Below are 23,528 nucleotides of genomic sequence, written 5' to 3'. Positions count from 1 at the left end.
GTGGCGCTTAAGCCATTTTTACTTGTCACCGGGGAACTCGCAAGGCTGTCGGGTTACACTGTCCCACACAGGAGCACCTAAGATCGACCTTCGAGATCACCGGTATCGACAGCATCTTTCAAAACCATGCGGTAAGGGAACGCCAGCTGATAAACTTTCTGGAAGAGGCTGGACTTTTTACCTTAAGATGACCTTAATATGAGAATTACGAAACCACACCCTTCAACATTATACCGACCCCTGCTACGACTCTAGACTCGACATGGATCTTACATACCATTTGTCAACCTCAGCCATACTACGAATACCACAAAGTGAACTCTGTAGCTACTGCCAAATCACCTGTCTCCTGCTCTACAAACCCCCACCCTACCTCCTTATATACGGGGATGAACCTGCCCCGGGCTGAAAATTCTCATAATAAAGAGTCTACAATTAATAATCTTCATTTTCTTCATGTTACTGTTGATCTTGTCTCAACATTCCAAAAGTTTGTTCGATTGATCAACCAATACATAAAGTTGCCCTGCCCCTCGAAGCATTGCAGCACACGCCTAGGGCAGTGTGTATCTTCACATATGACCGACCGTGCTCTCGCATATGTGTACGCATTGCACATCTTCGCCGCATACGGACATGTGAATTGCCATGAGAAAGATGTGATCTTCAAAAACGGGCAAGTTTGTTTTTCAGATCATTTGGCGTAATTTCACGCTAATTTTTGAATTGATGGCTGTGATATTGGCTGCGCGGTGCGTGTGTATGGTGGTTCATCTAGCGAACCACTCAATCGATGACGGCCAAAGGAACGTAGTGCTGCGCTGGCTGGCTGACTGACTGGCCGACTAGCCGATGACTATGCTGCTATTTAGCTACCGAAATGCAATTGAGTGGGCGTTACGCAACACTCCATATGGCTTTGTCCAATTAATGCCGCCAAAGATGGTAAAAGTTTTTCGCACTAGGCGAAGAAAATTATGATATTAAAGTTGTTGGCTTTCCGCAGTGTGACGAATTAGGTGTCTGACTGGTTTGGAGTTTAGGGCCGGTCAATATTTTTGGAAAAAGGGTTGTTGCATTACTTAACGATTGTTATTTAAACGAATAGCTACAATTGATTCATCTGAATTATTCAATACTAATTATACGAAGTGATTGAAGCAAGAAGCAAATGGAATCAATGAGGATCAGTTATTGAGAAGTATTAATTAATAAGTCAGAACTCAAGTCGATCAATAACTAAGTGGGTAAGTAAGTGAGAAAGTAAGTTAGATAGTAAGAGAAATAGTAGAAGTAAGCAAGTAAATAAGTAAGTCAGTAAGTGAGTAAAAATGCCAATACTTAGATAAGTAGTAAGTAAGTAAGTAAAAAAAGTAAATAAATGACGTTGTCTGTATGGTTGTAAGTAACAGAGTTAGTTTTCAGATACTTCAAAAATGTAGTAACAATGAGCAACCTTCCAAGTTTTCAGTAAAAATTGAATTCCCCGAAGCCCTAATGTTTACGTTACTCAACAACATAACCCCGACCATCATCACCAATATGCAAAACTCCGTTCAATTGCATCACGATAATGGGAGCGAATTGATAAAGGTCATTAATAATTATTCAATGAACATTTTCTCACAGGGTCTTCTGTCTTCCAAGGTGGGAACCATTTTCTTGGGCACTGCTGAATCCATCAACGGCGTCGTACATATGCCGTTTTTGTTTTGCCTTCGAAACAGGAAAAGTTTTTTACAATTATGTAGTTACCAGAGTATAACAAATCAACGGCATCGAATGCGCTTGAATGGATGAACATAACATAAACATGGACCAATTGGTTTGCCTGAATGCCAGGCGTGAATGGGCTTCCAGCAGCGTAATTATCAATGTACCAAAAGTACGCACGATTGTGTGAAACAACGTGTAACGTGATGTGAATGGATTCGGAGAAAGAAAAGAAAAACGATTCAGGTGAAAATGTAAACGCTTAGTTAGGTCTCGTTTGCGTTTTATGGGAGGCCAAATCAGTGAACACGGCGGAGATGTGCATGAAATGCGTCATTGGAGGATAACAACGACTAACGAATGCATGCGAGTGGACAAATCTGCCATCATTTCAAATATATTTTCAATGTTGACCGAGAAGCGATTTAATAAGTCTGATCTTATGAAATTGTACCTTCATAGGTCAATTGCATGACATCTGTTGGCATGGCTTTCAGCAGCAGAAATTAGTATCATTTACTCTGTCGTAGTCTACGAAGGGGTTCGATAATATGAAACCAAATTTCCTAAACTGATGAGTTCAGCAAGTTTTTTCTGTCAAGATATGGATTTACAACATTAAAAAATCCACACGACATTTGATCACACGACACAAATTCATACTTTAAAAAAATCATCGAGCGGCTATCCCCAATAACGTTAATAAATACTTCGAAATGTTTTAGTAGCTTTTTAGAGTGTATCGGGGACTGTTTAAAGCTTTTCAAGGGATTTAATGAACCATTATTTGGGGCAGCTGGGACAAGAGTCCAAGGGAACCCCGATTCTGCGAATCAGGTGGGAGTCTTAGCGAACCATATCCACACGCACACACCAGTGTGGACTTACCACCTTTGGTGACCGAGCACCAGGGCAAACAGATTGCTCAAGCGGAGTAAGCCTAGGCGTGGCGGGAGCCCAACAAAGGACTCTGCTGGACCTCTTCAGAAATTCCACACATCCGGAAGCAACTCCGTACAAGCGATACCACGCCGCTTCCAAAGCGTCACAACGCATCTACAAGTGCCTCTGGCACATCAGGAACGACGCCAGTAAGTTCCTGATTACGGTATTACTGGTCTCGATTTATAATTGGGACTGAGACGGTACACGCTTAGGTAACTACGCACAAGTGAGCTGGTAGCGACGGCATTCTATACTCTTAGTGAGGTCGGGTGACACTGACTTGAAACGGCAGATGGGCTGATGTCGGCGCTGTCTTCCGTCCCATAAAACCGTAGTGTGGCCAAAAAGTACGATCCTGACATGTGTCCAGCTTAGGCAACTTACTGGGTGGAAGTAGGTGGAAGTAGGTAAGGATGACCCAACAGTAATGACGACTACTAAATCCATGAACAACAACAACAATGTGATCGAGAGCAGAGAGGCAGAGGTAACGGCGTTGAACCCGTTCGCGCAATCAAAGTAGGCTGGTCAGTGTTTCCGCTCAGCATGTACGCGCAGCCAGAGCCAGTGCTTCCAGCAAGCAGGCTTGTCCACTCTGAGCGCATGAAAATTCTGCTCTTTGGATTTACACCATCAAGCACATCATTAATTAGAAATCTTTTCATCTTATGAGATAGAAGGATGTTGAAATATTGTAACTGTCATTTCGAACTGTCAAAAAAACGCACAGCAGCGCCACGCGGGCCGTTCAAAGCGAAATTCACTTGAGTGTTTTAACCCGGGTAAAAATCTCTTAGCGCGCTCCGTGTGGCTCTGCGGTGCGGTTTTTTTGACAGTTCGAAATGACATTTACAATATTTCAACATCCTTCTATCTGATAAGATGAAAAGATTTCTAATTTATGTTGTGCTTGATGGTGTAAATCCAAAGTGCAGAATTTTCATGCGCTCAGTGCGGACAAGCCTGTCAGCATGAACATAAGTCATGGGTGTGTGAAGGCCCCGACAGGAGCAAACTCTGCAGGAAGTGTGGAGTAATAGGCCACATCGCCAGGGAGTGCAACTCGGCACCAAAATGTCTGATTTGCACGGTGAACAAGGGTTACATGACGGACGGGCCTAAATGTTCAGGCACACGAGGAGGTCGAACCAACCGACGATAATGCAGGTTCCACAGCTAAGCCTGAACCTCTGTGAAGAGTAGACGCACAACAGTTGCTGTGGCAATAAGTCTCAGAGTCAAGTACAGACTCGCCCTACTATCGTACCTGTGGTGCTTCTCCAGTTGACGTCTCGACTAGTAATGATAATTCGAAGAGCTCGGCCTACTCATTGATCTGCTAAACTACCACATCTCCTTTTCTTTCGAAACTGGCCATTGTCCGTTAAACACAATCACTTCCCGGTCACATCGAGAAATGGGCTTTTAGACTACAACCGCTCAAATTTAGGATTGTATAGCAAACAAAACGTTGCAAATCCACTAAGGCTTGGCTCTCAAATATTGTTACGTCAACTTTTTTCACGTATGATTTAATCACTATTTGGAGATTCTGCTACAAATTTGACGTTCTTTGCTGATCTTCCCAACGTAGTGTACCCTCCTATTGACTCCCGTGTGTTGACTTGCCAGATAAGAGTACGTCCTGTCCTTCGCTTCCGTAAGTTCAACACTTTCGCACATCACATGCCTATCGTTACCCTAGGCTACATTATTACCGACTGCTCCCGTGTCTGTTGATTTATCCACGAGCTAAACGGAAAACTTCGTTCCTGAACCAGGCCACCTTTGAATGTCACTATACAATCATTTCGCCTAACTCAACGGATAGAAGCCGTTCCTGAGGCAGTTCACCTTTGGGGCTGAACTTGGTAATTTTGTCGCCTAACTCAATGGAATTGAATCCGTTCCTGAGGCAGTCCACCTTTGGGTGAACTTCATCATTTTATCGCCTAACTCAACGGACACAAGCCGTTCCTGAGGCAGTTCACCTTTGGGGCTGAACTTGGTAATTTTGTCGCCTAACTCAACGGAATTGAATCCGTTCCTGAGGCAGTCCACCTTTGGGTGAACTTCATTATTGTATCGCCTAACTCAACGGATTGAAACCGCTCGTGAGGCAGTTCACCTTTGGGGTTGAACTTGGTAATTGTTTCGCCCAACTCAACGGATGGAATCCGTTCCTGGGGCAGTTCCTTGCAAAGGAACTTTTTTTCCAATCCAGAGAACCGAAGTTCGTTGCCATGGTAATCTTCCAACACAGCCTCCCGTATCGTTACACCTGGAGATCACCACAACAAACGGAATCGCAAATCGACCACGTTCTGATTGATGGACGGCACTTCTCCGACATTATCGACGTCAGGACCTATCGTGGCGCTAATATCGACTCCGATCACTACCTGGTGATGGTTAAACTGCGCCCAAAACTCTCCGTTATTAACAACGTACATTACCGGCGGCCGCCCCGGTACGATCTAGAGTGACTGAAGCAACCGGATGTCGCCACCGCATACGCGCAGAATCACGAGGCAGCGTTGCCGGACGAGGGTGTGCTCGATGTGGCCCCTCTAGAGGACTGCTGGAGTACAGTGAAAGCAGCCATCAACAACGCAGCTGAGAGCACTATCGGGTACGTAGAACGGAGTCGACGAAACGATTGGTTCGACGAGGAGTGCAGAGCGGTTCTGGAGGAGAAGGATGCAGCGCGGGCGGTAATGCTGCAGCATGGAACCCGACAGAATGTGGAGCGATACAGACAGAAGCGGAAGCAGCAGACCCGTCTCTTCCGGGAGAAAAAGCGCCGCCTGGAAGAAGCGGAGTGCGAGGAAATGGAACTGCTGTGCCGTTCACAGGAAACACGCAAGTTCTACCAGAAGCTCAACGCATCCCGCAAAGGCTACGTGCCGCAAGCCGAAATATGCAGGGATAAGGAAGGGAGCCTCCTGACGGACAAACGTGAGGTAATCGAAAGGTGGAAGCAGCACTTCGACGAGCACCGGAATGGCGAAGAGAATGTAGGCACGGAGGACCAAGGCAGCGGAGGAAATGACTATGTTGGTGCAGCAGAGGACGGGAACGAACCAACTCCCACGCTGAGGGAAGTTAAGGATGCCATCCACCAGCTCAAAAACAACAAAGCGGCTGGTAAGGACGGTATCGCAGCAGAACTCATCAAGATGGGCCCGGAAAAGTTGGCCACCTGTCTGCACCAGTTAGTAGTCAATATCTGGGAAACCGAACAGCTACCGGAGGAGTGGAAGGAAGGGATAATCTGTCCCATCCACAAGAAAGGCGACAAGTTAATGTGTGAGAACTTTCGAGCGATCACCGTTTTGAATGCCGCCTACAAAGTGCTATCCCAGATCATCTTCCGTCGTCTTTCACCTAAAGTAAATGAGTTCGTGGGAAGTTACCAAGCCGGTTTCATCGACGGCCGGTCGACAACGGACCAGATCTTCACCGTACGGCAAATCCTCCAGAAATGCCGTGAATACCAGGTCCCAACGCATCACCTGTTCATCGACTTCAAAGCGGCATACGACAGTATCGACCGCACAGAGCTATGGAAAATTATGGACGAGAACAGCTTTCCCGGGAAGCTGACTAGACTGATAAGAGCAACGATGGACGGTGTGCAGAACAGCGTAAGGATTTCGGGTGAGCTATCCAGTTCATTTGAATCTCGACGGGGACTACGACAAGGTGATGGACTTTCCTGCCTACTATTCAACATCGCCCTGGAAGGTGTTATGCGACGAGCCGGGCTCAACAGCCGAGGTACGATCTTTACGAAATCCAGCCAATTTGTCTGTTTTGCGGATGACATGGATATTATAGCCAGAACATTTGAAACGGTGGCAGAACAGTACACCCGCCTGAAACGTGAAGCAGCAAAGGTCGGACTGGTGGTGAATGCGGCTAAGACAAAGTACATGCTGGTAGGTGGGACTGAGCGAGACAGGACAAGCCTTGGCAGCAATGTTACGATAGACGGGGATACTTTCGAGGTGGTAGAAGAATTCGTCTACCTCGGTTCCTTGCTAACGGCTGACAATAACGTGAGCCGTAAAATACGAATGCGCATCATCAGTGGAAGTCGTGCCTACTATGGGCTCCAGAAGAAACTGCGGTCAAAAAAGATTCACCCCCGCACCAAATGTACCATGTACAAGACGTTAATAAGACCGGTGGTTCTCTACGGACACGAGACATGGACGATGCTCGAGGAGGACCTGCAAGCACTCGGAGTTTTCGAGCGACGGGTGCTAAGAACGATCTTCGGTGGTGTGCAGAAGAACGGTGTGTGGCGGAGAAGGATGAACCACGAGCTCGCTGCACTTTACGGCGAACACAGTATCCAGAAAGTGGCCAAAGCTGGAAGGATACGGTGGGCAGGGCATGTTGCAAGAATGCCGGACAACAACCCTGCAAAGTTGGTGTTTGCTAACCATCTGGTTGGTACAAGAAGGCGTGGAGCGCAGAGAGCACGATGGGCGGACCAGGTGGAGCGTGATCTGGCGAGTGTTGGGCGTGACCAAGGATGGAGAGCTGCAGCTGCAAATCGAGTATTATGGCGGCAAATTGTTGATTCAGTATTATCATGAATTTGATGTGAACTAAATAAATGAAATGAACTGAATCTTCATCGATAACGGGAACTGGGTAGCGGATAAGGCCAAGCCAGCAGCGATCTATACAACCGGTCGTTTTCCGGTCTAGGGAATAATTTCCACGTCGCACGAGGGCTTCACAATGGCGAAGATCAACGGGTTGTAATACTGCAGTTGTTATGCTCCCCCCGGTGGCCGATACTATCGCTATCAAGCGCACTAGTGGAATTGAGTCCCGTGGTCATCAGTCAGTGGAGACTTAAACGCCTGGACGATTGAGTAGGGTAGCCGCTTGACTAACGCGAGAGGCTGGACTCTACTCGAAGCTATGGCTAGACTGAACGTGGATGTCGCGATGTGGATGTAGACAACAGAAAAACTACATTAGTAACGGTGGAGAGTCCATCATTGATGTGACCTTCTAGCTCCCACTGGAGGGTCGACGATGGGTACACGCACGCACAGTGATCATCTGACGATTCGATACAGGGTGGAACACGGAAAAGTCGGCAACAGCCGAAGGTAACCGACCGTCATCGTGGATGGCTGACCTCGCGCTTCGATAAGCTAGCATTTGTGGAGCGATAGCTTCTGGAGGGTAACACCGACGATCTATCCAGCGATGATCTAGTCGGAACCCTAAGCCGTCCATATGACGCCGCAATACCAAGGCGATTCCTACCCAGAAATGGACGCAAACCGGTACACTGGTGGTGTCCAGAAATCGCAGAACTCCGCGCATCTTGCCTAAAAGCTAGAAGGAGGATGCAATCCCCAGAGCGATCCCCCAAGATGCTGCAGAGGATCGTGGAAACGTTGTTTCCGCGCCACGATACAAGACCATGGGCCCCCTTGCCTTATGAGCAAACTGCCCAAAGTGAGGTCACCCGGTGACAAACGTCGAGGTCATCGCAATAGCGAAATCGCCTAAGTTGAACAAGGCTCCGGGTCCGGACGGTATCCCGGTGACCCTGACATGTTCAGAATGGCTAAGCAGAGGCAAATTTCCGGAGAGGTGGAAAAGGCAAAGATTGGTTCTACTGCCCAAACCCGAGAAGCCACCTGGCGACCGGCGGCATACAGATCTATCTGCCTGCTGGACATCTATTGAGAACTGTTGGAATGAATCATTCTGTCGAGGCTGATGGTCTATACCGAGAAACCCGATGACTCTGGCCTCTCGGATAACCAGTTCGGCTTCCGAAAGGGTCGTTCGATGGTGGACGCTATTAGGGCTGTAACCAAAACGGCCGAGATAGCGCTCCAAAAGAAGCGAATAGGAATCCACTATTGTGCTGTCGTCACACTGGATGTAAAGAATGCATTCAACAGCAACAGCTGCGCCTCCATCAAGTGTGCCATGCACCACCTAGGAGTCCCTGTTAGCCTTTGCCAGATACTGGAGAGCTACTTTCAGAATGACACCGAGGAAGGCACGAGGAGTTACAACATCATTGCGGGAGCACCTCAGGGCTCCTGGGTTCGGTACTATGACACGTGGCATATGATGGCGCATTGAGGCTCAAACTTTCACCGGGCGTAAAGCTGGTCGGATTTGCCGATAATATTACCCTCGTGGTAAACAGCGAGTCGATAGAGGAAGAGGAACTGACAGTAACGCACGCAATTGGCATAGTGGAGGACTGGATGAGATCGAGACAGTTGGCACTCGTGCACCAAAAAACGGAGGTGGTGGTGGTGATAAACTAATGCAAGTCTGAGCAACAGGCAGTGGTCACCACAGGCAGGTGCACGATCAGCTCTAAGCGCTCACTGAAGCAATTGGGGTAATGATCGACGATAAGCTGAAATTCGGAAGCCATGTTGATTATGCCTGAAAAAGGGCAAGCATGGCGTTAATGGCATTGTCAAAGATAATGTCAAATAGCTCGGCAATAGTCTCGAGTACGCGTAAGCTGCTCGCGGCAGTAGCGGTCTACATACTACGGTATGGCGCCGCTGCATGGTCGAATGCGCTAGAGATGAACCGAAACGTGAAGGGACTCGAGAGTACCCACAGGCTGATGTGCCTTAGGGTGGTCAGTGCATTCCGCACGGTCTCAAAGGACACGATATCCGTGCTAGCGGGTGTAATGTCCATAGCACTGGTGGTGGCAGACGACGAAAAGTGCTTCGAGAGATGCGGTTTAGGAGGCGCAAGACGGATCGCTAGAACCTCGTCTATGCTAAAGTGGCAGAGGGAATAGAATTCCTCCAGCAAGGGTAGATGGACACACAGGCTTATACCAAGCGTATCTAAATGGACGAGCAGGCCCCATGGCGAGGTGAACTTTCACTTTCACACCATTTCTGGCCGGCCATGGGTACTTTAGGTGGCATCTGCATAGATTCGGACAAGGTTGCGACCATTCATTTGCAAAGATTTACATTCATTTGCTATTATCTCAGTTCAGAAGCATGCTATCGAAAAACAATGTATGGATGAATTAAACCTTGTAGTTTTATCTGAAAGTTTGCCGAATAACATTGGGGTCGCTGACGCATTCCAAAGTCGTGAGCGAGCTGTGAAGGCAACTTTCCACAGCGTGAATGAAATTTACATTCACCGCGTGGAGAGTTGCCTTCACAGCTCGCTCACGACTTTGGTATACGTTTGCGACCCCAATGTTATTCGGCAAACTTTCAGATAAAACTACAAGGTTAAATTCATCCATACATTGTTTTTCGATAGCATGCTTCTGAACTGAGATAATAGCAAATGAATGTAAATCTTTGCAAATGAATGGTTGCAACCTTGGATTCGGACATGCAGGCTCCCCCGCATGTCCGGAATGCGCAGGCTGCGACGAGACAGCGGAGCACGTGCTCTTTGAATGCCCACTCTTCGTGGAGCAAAGGTCGAAGTTGCAGGAGTTATGCGGTACAGATATCACCCCGGACAACATTGTTGGAAGGATGTGTACGGGGGCGGACAAGTGGGATTACTTTACTTCCACGGTCTTCCGAGTCGCACTTGAACTACAGAAAAAATTGCGGGCTGAACAACGACCCTTTCCAATCCGGAAGCTTGAGTCTAAGTACTATCTAGGACTCAAGCTTCCATTGGAGAGAGCACACTTTGCAGAAGAACGGCAGTTAAGGTGGTAGCTGGAAAAACGCTGATCAATAGAGAGTATTCATGTACGGTCCCCTCTTTCTCGAAGTTATCCCTAACGGGCGCACCGCGAAGGTAAGGAAGAGAGAGAACGAGTTTTTTGGTAGGTCGATCTCCACATAATCCGAGGAACCATCCCTTTTTTTTTATTAAAAATAATTCGTGTTTTACAATCTAAGTTTACATTTTTATGTTTAACAGTCTAACACACATTTAAATAGTTTCCGAATTGCTTTTTGAAAAACGCTCTATTATTCCATCTAATATCTCTTATGCTTTTCTTGAACCAGTACAAACTTAACGAATTATTTTGTCTTGCCATATAACTTATACTGTGCACCGCCAGCCACATTGCTGCTTTTAGTCTTGAGTTCTTTTCTGGAACAAACCAAGCTAGAATCTCATCAAGGTTTACAAACTCTACTTGAAGCTTATTTCGAATGATGTCAGAAACCCATTCGCGAACTTCAACTGTTTTTCTGCATTCCACAATGCGATGGAAATTATTGTCAGGAGTCCGACAGGTATCACAGTTAAAATCAGGTATCCTGCCGATACCGTATTTAGCGAGCTTTTCTTTGTTGGGAAAAACGTCATTAAGCAGCATGAATAAATTCGATTTATCTTCCGAGCACAGCCAATTGGAGCTCCAGTTCGTCCACAATAGCATCCAATTCACGTCAGGATAATCCATTTCAGCTTTGGTGCATATGTTTCTCCTATTTATGAAGAAGTTGTAAAGCATGCTGGTTGATTCACAAATGCTGTTGTTTATCAATTCTGATCCTGTTTCAATCCATTCTCTTCCGTTTCTTGTTAGTTGTGATTTTTGGACATACTCCAGCAAGTAGTTTTCCTCTTCAAGAAGCAAGTTTCTTATGAAAAGTGCTTTGCATTTTGCTTCCGGATCAATTAGACAGAGGCCACCTTTTGTATAATCCAGGTACAACTGGTCTCGCGCAATTCGTAAGATATGTCCACGCCAAGTGAAGTTTCCACAAATACTTTTGATTTTAGCCAGATGACGGTTCTTCGGAGGTAAAATCTGACCTAAGTACCATAGTTTGGATAAAATAAACGTGTTCAATGTAAAAACTTTTTCCATCAAGTTCAAGTTCCTTGATTCGTTTAGTGTCACTCGATATTATATAGCTGTTATCAGTTTTTCGTAGTTTGCATCAATTATTTTCGACCAATTATCAGCAATCACAACTCCTAGAACATTAATGTTATCCACTTCTTTGAATATTTGCGGTCCAGACGAGATGTTATTTAGCCTCAGAAAAGAAGATTTTTGAAGGTTGACTTTTATTTTAGCATATTTCGAGAAGGAATCTACTATTTGCATAACCAAATCGAATTCTTCCTGGGTTCTGACGAAAATAGTAATATCATCAGCATATGCGGTTAACTTAATAATTTTCCCGTAAATTAGGATACCACTTATGCTATCATGTATGCTCCTTATTAGAGGATCGATGTAGAGGGAGAACAGGACCATACTGAGCGGGCATCCTTGTCGTACTGAAGATTTTATCAAAATGTCCTGCGATAAAAATCCGTGGTAAAGTATCTTCGAGCTCGCTTTACCGTATAACAATTTCAAACAACTGATAAGCTCAGCAGGAAACCCGTATTTATCCAACACTTTCCACAAAAAAGAATGGCTAATAATAAACCCTTTCAATCGTTTAGACTCCATTGAACGCGATATTATTCTCCGGAGGTTCAAAACATTAGCTTTACATGATCTTCCTGCAATCAACGCAGTTTGTTCTGTTCCTATCAGGGATTCAAGAACCAAGGTGATACGATTGGCCAAAACAAAACAGTTTGTAATCCGTGTTAAGTAAGCTTATAGGACGGTGATCTTCAATATTTCTTCTTCGTCCTTTTTTTGGAATTAAAGTTATTATTCCTTTAGCAAAATCTGTGGGAGGGTTAGTTTGTCCAGAAAGATATGAATTAAAAAGCTTTTCAAGATCATCTTTCAAGACTTCAAAGTGTTCTAGATAAAATTCGTAAGTCAACCCGTCTGGCCCAGGACACTTCTTTTTTGAACATTGCTTTAGTGTTCCAAGGATTTCTTCCTGTGATATATGACGAATCAGTGTGTTGGCCTCATCTATGTTGAATTGTTTTTGGATGGACGATAGCGGGTCATGGTTTTGGTCAGTAACATTTTCACTATCTTGACTGAAACCGTCGAGAAATACTGATGAACTTCTGACATAGTAAGATTTATTTTTCTGTTGCCGTTCGCTTCTGAGTTACTTCTTGAAATAGGATCTTTATGATGTAATTGCTTAGAGACTTGAACGACACTTGAACGCTCCCCTTCGATCAACGAAGGATCTTTGATTTTTGAACGCAAGTTTTCTAATCTTTTGTGTTCGAATTCCATAAGCTCCATTTTCACTAAATTGATCTGTTCTGTGGTGTTTTCACCAGCATGCTGTTTTCGAGTTAATGTTTGCAGTTTTGCGTATAGTGCATCCTTCTGTTGATTGACTGATTGGTATGACTTCCAAGACTCGTTTTTGTAAAAACTTCGAATTTTCGCTTTAACAGCGTGATTCCACCAAGAATTGTGGTCCATGTAGCTAAGTCTGCTTTTCAATTTTCCGTATTCAGTCCGAAATCTTTGACTTATTTCCGGATTTGATAGAATGCTAGAGTTAATTTTCCAATACCCTCGGCCGCGTGGATTGAGACTAGTCGGCTGGATCCCTATTTTCAACACAACAGCGTGGTGATCCGAACAAGGAACGCCAACTGTCGAAACCTGTCGAACTCGATCAAGGAATTCTTGATTACCATAAATCCTGTCCAGTCGAAAAGCAGTTGGGCCTTTGTAGAATGTAAAATTTGCAGATTTCTTTTCACTCGCAATGTCTTTGAAGTTAAAAGCATTCACTAAAGTTCGTAAACCTTTGGATACGTTTTTTATGCTTGAATTTGAATCATTCGGCTCGAGAATGCAATTGAAGTCTCCGAGCATAACAGAGTACATACAATTCGTTTTGCTGAGGTGCACAGTCATTTGGTTCAAAAAAAGATCTTCACGTTCCCTTTTCTTATTCGTGCCTGAATGAGCGTATACATTAACAAAATTAATATCATTAATGACGACTGATATTATTCTTCCTGATGGATCTAACACAAATGAATGAAAATCTATATTATCCTTGATGAGCACACCTGTGCCCTTTCTGTTGATCAACGAAGTATATGATGGTAAAAAAGAAAAATTATCGAATGCTACCTCTTGTAAAAAGGCAACGTCGATATCAAACTTTGTAATAAAATCTTTCAACAGCGACTTGTTGATGTCCGTGTTGATGCTGTTCAGGTTCAACGTTGCAATATTGAATACAAAATTCATTTCACATAATTACAATATCTTACGGCTTATTTTTTGGATTTTTTGTTCTTTGATCGAAGTCGTTTTACCTGTTTTTCCAGAAAGCCTCCGGAGCTCAATGCTACCCCTGGTTTAGAGGTAGCTTCGGGCTCTGTCGATGACGCCTCAGATTCATCCTGTCGATTCTCGTTGACGCTAGCTGCTTCGTGACCCCGCTTCCTGTGCTCATTGTTGCTCTTCTCGATAACCATTTCCTCGGTTGAAACTGCTCCGGTTGGAGCTACTTCGTTTGCCACCACGTCGGCCCCTGCCGCCGCTTCTGGTTCCTGATCTTCTGCTTCCTGGATCGCTTCTGTATCTGCTACAGCTGTAGCCTGAGAGGATGCCTCGTCAGTGCCGCCACGAGTGTCGTCCTGAATACCGGATATCTCGCAAGGGGCCAGCAATCGTTCTGCTGCAACCACACGCGATGTGCTCGGACGTTGGTTGTCCGGTGCCAAATATTGTAGGCGCTGACCGGATGGCCCTTTGCTTATGCCGCCAGTCAAAACACCTGCGTACGTTCCGCTGTTCTGCTTCAGTCGTTCGTTCACTGAAATCCTTTTCGGGCAATTTTGCTCCACGTGGTCCGTTCCGTTGCAGACAAAACATCTCATCTGCATACCCTCGTAAAAAATACGAGCCTGAAAATGCTGAATGTGCACCTGTGATGGTAACGCTTCCGTAACCTCCATGTGCGCGCCTCGGACACCGTTTAGAATAGGATATCCTGTGTCCGGTCCATATCGCTCGCGTACGAGCTGGTGTATTTTGCCATATTTTGACAAGACTTTCGCCACGTGCTTATCCTTAACCTCAATGGGAATACCGAAAATTCGGATGTACTTGAAGTCACCCCTTGCCGTAGTAAACGAAACCGTCGTGGTTTGTCCGTCATCGTACGAGAAAATGTTCGTAGTCGGACATCGCAGCAATTTAGCCTTCATTAATTCCTCACTTTGGAACTTGACATACACGCTGTATTCCCTCGGTTCCCGAAACATTGCTGTAAGCATGTTCGGCTTCCATTCTCGCTTCCTGAAGAAAGCAACACCTCTTTGTCCGTGGGCATCTTTGACTTCGCATCGAACCTCTCTTTCACACAGTTGGTGTGGATGTTCCTTAGCTCCATTTTGTTCTGTACCAATTGCTTCGTCCCAAAGTCAATATCACAAAGCTTTTGCTTAACAATAGCCAGACCGGCCAAATGCTTCCACTGTGAAAAAAACACGCTGCTGTAGATCTCGCAATTCTATCTCCGCTGACGGCTGAACACGAACTGCCCCTTGGGTATCTGATCAGCAGATTTTCTCATTCTACAAAAAAAGAATGTTTCAGGAAGTATTAGGGGCTTCAGGGTGTTTCCAGTGGCGTTTGTGGAAGTTTAAAGCTTTTCAAGGGATTTAAGGAACCAATCTTGGGCGTTTCATAGAATCTCAAAATGATTCAGCGGCGTTTAGAGGGATCTCAACTTTAACTTTATATCGTCGGCAATTACTCAATAAAGTTGCATTTTAAATTAATTCCTCACTTCTTGGTTTTTGATTTTCCATTAAATATCGAAGCAATATTTTCAAAATCGGTTTTCGTAGAGTATGGATCAAGGTATCTTCTGATTTTTTTTTTGTGGTTGAAAATATTTTTCGTTTTTGTAGAAACCATTTTTGAACAAAATTTCACAAATAAAAATGGTTTCTGCAAAAATGGAAAACATTTTCAACCACAATAAAAAATCAGAAGATACCTTGATCCATACTCTGTATGTGTGCGAAAACCGATTTTGAAAATATTGCTTCGTTATTTAATGAAAAATCATAAACCAAAAAAATGAGGAAATGCTTCCAGTTTCGCCTTAATATTTTGATGACCAATTAGTCTTGTAGAGGATACGATAACTGCCATAAAACCTAATAAATACATTCTGGTTTCATGATTGTTCCAAGAACCTTCTTCTTCCTTATGGTTCAACGTCCCCACTGCACAGTGGTCCACGAACCAGATTTACGAGGAAAGATGCATTCAACGCCTTCAAATGAGTTTTTAGGCAAATATGGTCTTCTACAAAGTTGTCCCTAATAATAAGGCCCTCTTTAAAATGTGCATGAAAACTAGGGTGGTCCATATTTTCAAAAAAATTGGTAACTAAACTTTTTTATTTGCAAGAATAACTGTATACATTCTTCGGGAAAGTTATAGTTCTATCAATTTTAAGCAAGTTTGCTGAAGACACTTTTTATGTAGCTTTAAAATTGAGCGATCTAGAGGTATTTTTCTGAATAAGCTTAGGGTGGTTCAAGAAAAACCGGTTTTCTGGCGTTAACTTTTTCAGTTTCGATTTTTCATCAAAGTCGCCCAAGAAACACTTGTAGAGCATTCAAAGACGCGTCGTTTCGTGCGCTGAGATGGTCGTTGTCTCTTTTGGTACAAAAGGCAACGACGCGTCTTCAAATGCTCTACAAGTGTTTCTTGGGCGACTTTGATGAAAAATCGAAACTGAAAAAGTTAACGCCAGAAAACCGGGTTTTCTTGAACCACCCTAAGCTTATTCAGAAAAATACCTCTAGATCGCTCAATTTTAAAGCTACATAAAATAGTGTCCTCGGCAAACTTGCTCAGAATGGATAGATCTACAATTTTCCCGAAGAATGTATACAGTTATTCTTGCAAATAAAAAAGTTTGGTTACCAATTTCTTTGAAAATATGGACCACCCTAATTTTCATGTATATTGAAAAGAGGGCCTTATTTTTAGGGACAACTTTGTAGAAGACCATATTTGTCTAAAAAACCATTTGAAGGCGCTGCATGCATCTTTCCTCGTAAATCTGGTTCGTGGACCATTGTGCAGCGGTTTTAACGGTTTTCATGGTATCCATAGTGCGTTCAAAAACTAATCTGGGGTTTTCATGGGGTTGTTAGGAGCGGTTCAGGAATAGTTTAAGGGCTTTCAGTAGCGCATTAATCTTTTGAAGCCACTAAACTGCCCATGAAGCAGTTTCGCCTTAATATTTTGATGACAAATTAGTCTTGTAGAGGATACGATAACTGTCATAAAACCTAATAAATACATTCTGGTTTCATGATTGTTCCAAGAACCTTCTTCTTCTTTATGGCTCGACGTCCATTGGGACTTGGCCTGCCTCGCTTCAACTTAGTGTTGTTTGAGCATTTCCACAGCTATTAATTGAACGGCTTTCTTTGCCTGTCATTGCATGAATTTGTTATATTGTGAGGCAAGTACAATGATACACTATACTCTGGGAGTCGAGAAAAATTTCCCAACCGGAACGGGAATCGAACTCACCGTCTCCGGATTGGCGATCCATAGCCTTTCACCACTACGCTAACTGGAAATCCCAAGAACTAGAAGGTTCCGAGATCCTTTTCTAGTCTATTTGAACAAAAAATGTTATTGCGACATTTGCACCCATTTAGACTCGGCCGAAATTCATTATCATCACAGTCGAATTTCGCACACGACTTCGCAGCGGCTGGCATGCACAAGTTCGGTTGAGTTCATAACAGGGGTGTCGGATGCACAACAGGTAAACAAAATAAGTTTGATTAGTGTGAAATTTCGCTGAGAAATGATGATTTAGTAGATTCTCAAATTATCACAGTAGTCTAAACATTAATGAAAAACTCAATACTTGGGATGTGTTCATTCATCATGAAATGATTTTGAATATTTATTTTTGAAAGCTTGTAATTTGCTACATATGGCCGTAATATGTTGCAAATTAGCTGCAAACCTATTTAGTTTATTTTTGGTATGCGACAAGCCTGTGATAGTCCCTAATTCAATACAAGAAATCATCGAGATTTTATACGAAACAGCAAATAAATTGCAGCGGGTAATAGCGTCTTATAGAAGACTGCAGGACTCGAGTGTCAGTATCGTTACAAAAAAATCTTGGAATTTCATCATGCCGTGACCGTTCACCTCGATTCTAAAATAATGCACATTATTGAACTTATATGTCCCACACTGTGCTACAGAAGCAACCAGTCACCATATGTCAGCTTTTCAGTTTCTCATAAGCAGCTCATAATTGGAGTCATTGAAGGAATTGATCCGAACATATCACATAGGCACGCATTTAATAATTGCCGTATAAATTAAAGCCGTTTCGACATTATCCAAGTCTGATCATAAGCCGCTTGACGGAGACTACCGCCACCGCAGAAACGCACCTCGCTTGCTGCCTATTCTTTTCGGAGTCGCGAGCTCTTTTCTGGGCTCGGCGGCGCTTGGCCTGAATTGGTTCGTTCAGTTGGTCAACGCCACCGCCGTCGACCAAGTCCGACAAATTCCATTCCATGAATATTTTTATTTTTCTCGTCCACATACCCACATTTTAAGCTGTCAGAGCCGGCGACTGGTCGCGGCAGTGCCTCGATTATTATCGACCATAGTTTCAGCATGCCCAGTTAGATGCGAAGCAAGTGGTAGGTACTGTTTTTGTCAGTCAGTGCCATAAGCACTTTAGCTTTTTTCGATGTTTCTCTGCATGAACATATGGGTATGTATGTACATACGAACGTATCAACGCGTTCCTAATACGTGTGAATGCTGCTTAGTCGACCGGCTAGGTTCGTAAAATTCGTGCAAATACGGCACCAGTTTCGCAACTCTCAGTCGTTATGACACTTTTTATGTTAGACAAGTTTCTGGACCGGCTAATTATGGACATCTCCTTACGCCACTACATTTACTGACGGACTGACGACGGGACATCGTGCATTACTGAACTAGAAAGACTATTACGCCGAGAAGGATATCGGCTTCTGTTACGTAAACGCCAGGTAGGAGGAATCGGCGATAAATGTGCCACAAAAAAACATGAATGGTAGATAATAAATCATTAAACAAAGTATGAATGAGTATTCTTCATAATAGTGAAAATGTGCTAGACAAAAAAAAAACAAAAACTCCATGCATTTGCAAATCTTCTTGGTGATCTAATATCTATCACTGATTTGTTTGATCAGCCCACCGAAGCCTGCCGTATATTATTATTATTGTTAGCTTTATTAGGGAGATTTTCTGCCCGAGTCTGGGTCATATCGCAGCAGCCGTATATTATACACCGCCGATTAAAATTTTGAGGTCAGCACCTGCTAATGGCCAGCATGGTTTAATCTAAAATTCTGCAAAGGTTTACGAATGAAAACTTTACCTTCAGTTGCAGTATTCTCTAGAACATACATTACAAACGTAAGGCTGTGTCACAAGAATTTGGGTAGACAAATTATAAGATATGAGTATTTTCCATGAATTTTCAACTGCCTTGTACGGCATTTAGCGGAATAATCTAAAAAAATCATTTAAGCAAATGATTTCTCCTGTCCTTCTGAATCCTCCTGAAATAAAATAAAATGCAATAAAATTGAAAATCATCAGAAGTCCACCATTTACCTGTAGATTTCCCTTACACACTACTGAAGCCCTCTGGAACCTCCTGAAATTTTTTAACCTTCCTGAAACTTTTCTAGTAGTTTCTAAAGTTCCCTGCAAACAACAAACAAAATTTTCATGAACACCTGATGGGATGGTTAGAACAACATGACTGCGATCGAATACCACTCCCCACAAACTCACAAAATATTAGTTCTTCCTTCGGAAGCAAAGTACAGCCTTGGCTCCCGAGATGAACTAGCCTTGCGTTAAAAATCTCGATACAGGTATACCTCGATTTAGTGGACCCTCGATTATATAGACCCTCGATTTTATGTACTTCGATTTTATGTACATTTAACCTCGATTTTATGTACATTTTTTTAAGGTAAAATTTTTAATATTCGATCAGTTCAAAACTTGCAGTTTGTATAATGATGACTTATAATGCAGGGGTTTTCAGCCTTTTGACATACGGAGCACTTCATATCAATAAATTGTTTTGTGAAGCACCCATAATAGCGGCAAAGCATACCTCATGACATACTTAGTTTTATATATTTACCTTAATCTCATACTTCCCCGATGAGGTACAGCTACAGGTGGCGCAGATAAACATCGAGAACCATCAGTTGTCTCTTTTGTTCTACCGCTGATCTTATGCAACTCAATTGGTGACGTCACTTGGAGGAAATCCTGGAGAAATTTCAGAGAAAATGCATAGATGAATACCCGGCGGAATTTCTGATGATATCTCTGTGTCAATTTCTGCAAGAATATCTTCCAGCTTTTCCGTTGCAATCCTCAGCAAAGAAGTCTGCAAAATCTGTAGAAAAAATTCAAAAGTAATCCTTGGGGTATTTCTTAAGCAATTTCTAGAAGGAATATCCAAAGGAATGTAAAGAAATTTTAGGATATTCCTTTAAAATCTCTTGCAGAGCTCCTGAAGCAATTATTGGAGATAGCTCTTTAAAAAGCTTCTAAGAAAATTTTGAAGGAGTTTTGAGTTTTGATTCTCAAATTATTCGAGAATGTTAATGGAAGGTTTTCTAGATGAATGCTTTGAGAAAAATTTGGAGGAATCTCTATTAAAGAGATCTGCAGAAATTCGATGATGATTTTGATATTTTGAATCCATGCAACACTTTGGATGCTATCTGTGCAATACTTTTTTAAGGAGTTCTTGGAGAAATTTCTAAATGTTATTCTAAAGTCTAAAGGAATCCCTAGAAGATTTTGTGAAAACATTTTTGACTGAATTTCTTTAGGATTTCCTGGATGATTTTTTGAAGTAAATCTACGATCTGTTTCCAAATAATCTCTTCGAGAACCCTTGAGAGATTTTTTTACGGAACTCGTTAAGGATCCTCCAGAGTAGTTTCTATAGGAATCACTGCAGAAAATTCTCGAATAGATCTCATTTTTTTTAAGAGTCTCTGGAGGAATTTTTGAATTTCTAGAGAAATCCCAGAAGGTTTTTCTGACAGAAATTCAGATTAAAAAAATCCCTGGAGTAATTTCCAAAGCAAACCCCGTAGCGTAGAAACTTTTTGAACAAATCTTTGGGTGATCGTTTGAGAGAATGCTTAAAGGAGTTTCCAAATGATTTATTGAAGACGAAAAATCTAAAAAAGGCTCGAAAAAAAAGAAACTCCGAAGGATTTTCTGAATAAATCCTTGGAAGAATTTCTACAAAAAAAGGAAGTTTCTGTAGGAATTATTGGTGAAATCCTTTTAAAAATTTCAAAAGTAACCACACTTCAAATTTTAAAAGGAAGTTTTGAAACATTTTCTGAAAAATTGTTTCTGGAGGCATCACTGAAATTTTTATTAAAGGTATCTCTGGAGAAATTTCTGATTGAATGTCTACAGAAATTTCTGAAGGAATCTCTGAACGCATTTTTGTAAGAATTTCTTCAGGAATGTCTGCTAAAATTCATGGATAATTTTTTGGAAAAAAAAGTGAAGGAATGTCAGAAGTAAATCATGAAAGATGCTTTGAAAGAATTATTTGTGAAATTTATAGAATAGAAGGAATTATTGAACAAATCTCTGAAGTAAATTTCCGAATGAATCCATGGAAGATTTTTGAAAGAATCTATAAAGGATTTTTTGGCCAAATACTCGGACAAGTTTCTGCAACATAAATAGAAAGATGTTTTAGAAGAATTTCTTAAGAAATGTTTGATAGATTTATTAAAGAAACCTTCAAAAGATTCTCCAAACCATGGCGGAATCGGTTAAGCAATTTTTGCCAAATATCGTAAAATAATTCTTTGTGACTCTTCTGAAGCAACACATGCAAGGTTTTCTGAAATATTCTAAAACATGATGATTTGATTTGGGAAGTTTTTATTCGGAGACCGTCGTAATAAAGTTGAAAATTTTGCGTTCACTTAATTTTATTTAACACCTCAGAATTACAACAAAAGGCGACTGAGCAGATAGCAGTACAAACCAACACTACTTATACAGAAAGATCGTTCGGTAAATGGGATCTATGGAGGAATTTATGAAGCAATTCATGAAGAAATTCCAGGGTAAATAAATCCTCGGAGACATTTTCAAGGGAATTCCTGAATGAATTTCTGAACTTTTTCAATTTTTTGGGACATTTATGCAACAAGAATTTTGTGTATGTCCATTGCTCAAAATATTGGCTTTTGAATCAACCATACATAGTTCTGGAGACGAAAGATTTCGATGGTAACAAAATAGCGAGATAGTAGTTTATCGTTATTTAGCGAGAATTAATAATATATGCCAAAAACTCTGAGCCTTTTAACGAAAACTCAATTTCCATGCAATTTTTATATGTTTTGGTACATTTTAGTACAAAATTAAAATAAAAATGAAATAAAAATTTTTGCTTCGATTTTATGTAAAATTCGATTTTATAGACATTTCAAAAATTGAAATGTCCACTAAATCGAGGTATACCTGTAATAAAGATTAAGAAAAGTTGTTGAAAACTGACTTTCAACCAAGGTTTCGAACAAAAAAAAAAATCATGAGTGATTACAGTGTTTTTACTTGCCCAAAAATAAAGAATATCCTATTGTAGAGTAAGAGACTGGAAACATAAATTATAAAACAATGCTCAAAAAAATACATCGAAAAAAAGTATCCACATATTCGATAAAAAAGTGCACCCATTTCTATGTTGCGAAATTGCCCAATGCTTCACAGTCCAAGCGACTGCCAAAAATGGGAATGTCGACTGTCGACTTGTCACGCGGACTGCGCGCCGAGCTGTGAGCGGGTCAGTTGATAGACGATTTCAGACACGATAGGAGCTAGAGAGCACAGACTAGCAGCATCAGAACGCTTGGAAGCAGAAGTTAGCTCCGACGATAAGCAAACGGGTGGCACCGCTTTATTCGTCGGAGCACGAAGATATTCCGGAAGGAACGTTTCTACAGCAGCCGGACCATTTAAAGAGTTTCCTCTGTGTGGTCGTCGAAGGCTGTGGGTGAAGAAACATTCCCTCTGGTCACGACAATTGGCGCAGCAATCTCCCAGAAGAAAATGAAGTGAACAAAATGGAAAAAGTGGAAAAAAAAGTGTGATAATTTTATGCAGGCCGGCGTGAAGGACAGTTTTGCTCTTCTACAGTAATCTGGCGAGGAAAAGGACAGATTACCTGCATGTAGAAAAATAATGTAAGCAATCTGGCGTGAAAGGACTGATTTGCTTGATAAAATAAAAGAATAAAATGACAAACTGGCGTGTGAAAAGGACAGTTTGGTCAAAATTGAACGGAAATAGCAAACTGGCGCGTGAAAAGGACAGTTTGCTGGACAACTGGAAGTAGTAATCTGCCGTGATCAGGGCAGATGGCCAAAACCGAGAATAATTGATCATTTGCAAATGTTCGATGATACCAAGGATGAGACAGTAATTCAGGACAATCTGGACGGCAGACATTGAACTTACAAGTTCGCATTTATAAGCCATCTTAATGCCAGATTTGATAAGAGACAAACAGTTATTAGCAAACTGGCACTGCAAATGAACAGTTTTGCTTGAAAAAGAACAATCGGATTCAAGATAGTGTAGATTCTTAGCAGGCTGGCGTGAAAAACAACAGCTTTGATATCATAATTTTAAGGATAATTTGTATGGTAATTGGACGGCAACAGAACAGATTTCAAAAAAGGATTTGAGAGTCAAAGCAGTGGCATTTGAATGACAGATTGAACAATAAATTGACAAACCAGCCTGCATAAAAAGCAAAAAGTGCTCGAACAAGGCATTGTAGAATGTAGAAAAGGAACAAGTGCTCGATTATATCTGCCAAAATTGATCGGATTCGCAGTAAAAAATGCAGTCTGGTGTGAAA

The 23,528-nt window shown here is 42.3% G+C and overlaps 1 protein-coding gene across 3 annotated transcripts in view; it reads right to left on the bottom strand.

Moving 5' to 3' along the window:
* Window positions 1-23,528, bottom strand: part of LOC109428135 (zinc finger CCCH domain-containing protein 13) — a 237,446-nt gene that overhangs the window by 71,316 nt on the left and 142,602 nt on the right. Inside the window, exon 2 of one of the 3 annotated variants that reach the window (XM_062858375.1) lies at window positions 19,752-19,882. The exons of the other annotated variants lie outside the window; for them this stretch is intronic. The gene's annotated coding sequence lies outside the window, so the exon portion shown is untranslated. The remainder of the gene's footprint in view (window positions 1-19,751; window positions 19,883-23,528) is intronic. 3 annotated transcript variants of the gene reach the window in all.

Source organism: Aedes albopictus, chromosome 3 (genome assembly GCF_035046485.1).
Source record: "Aedes albopictus strain Foshan chromosome 3, AalbF5, whole genome shotgun sequence".
Classification (NCBI taxonomy): Eukaryota; Metazoa; Arthropoda; class Insecta; order Diptera; family Culicidae; genus Aedes; species Aedes albopictus.
Note: the sequence above shows the minus strand (reverse complement) of the source record. Positions and strands in the feature narration are given on the sequence as shown.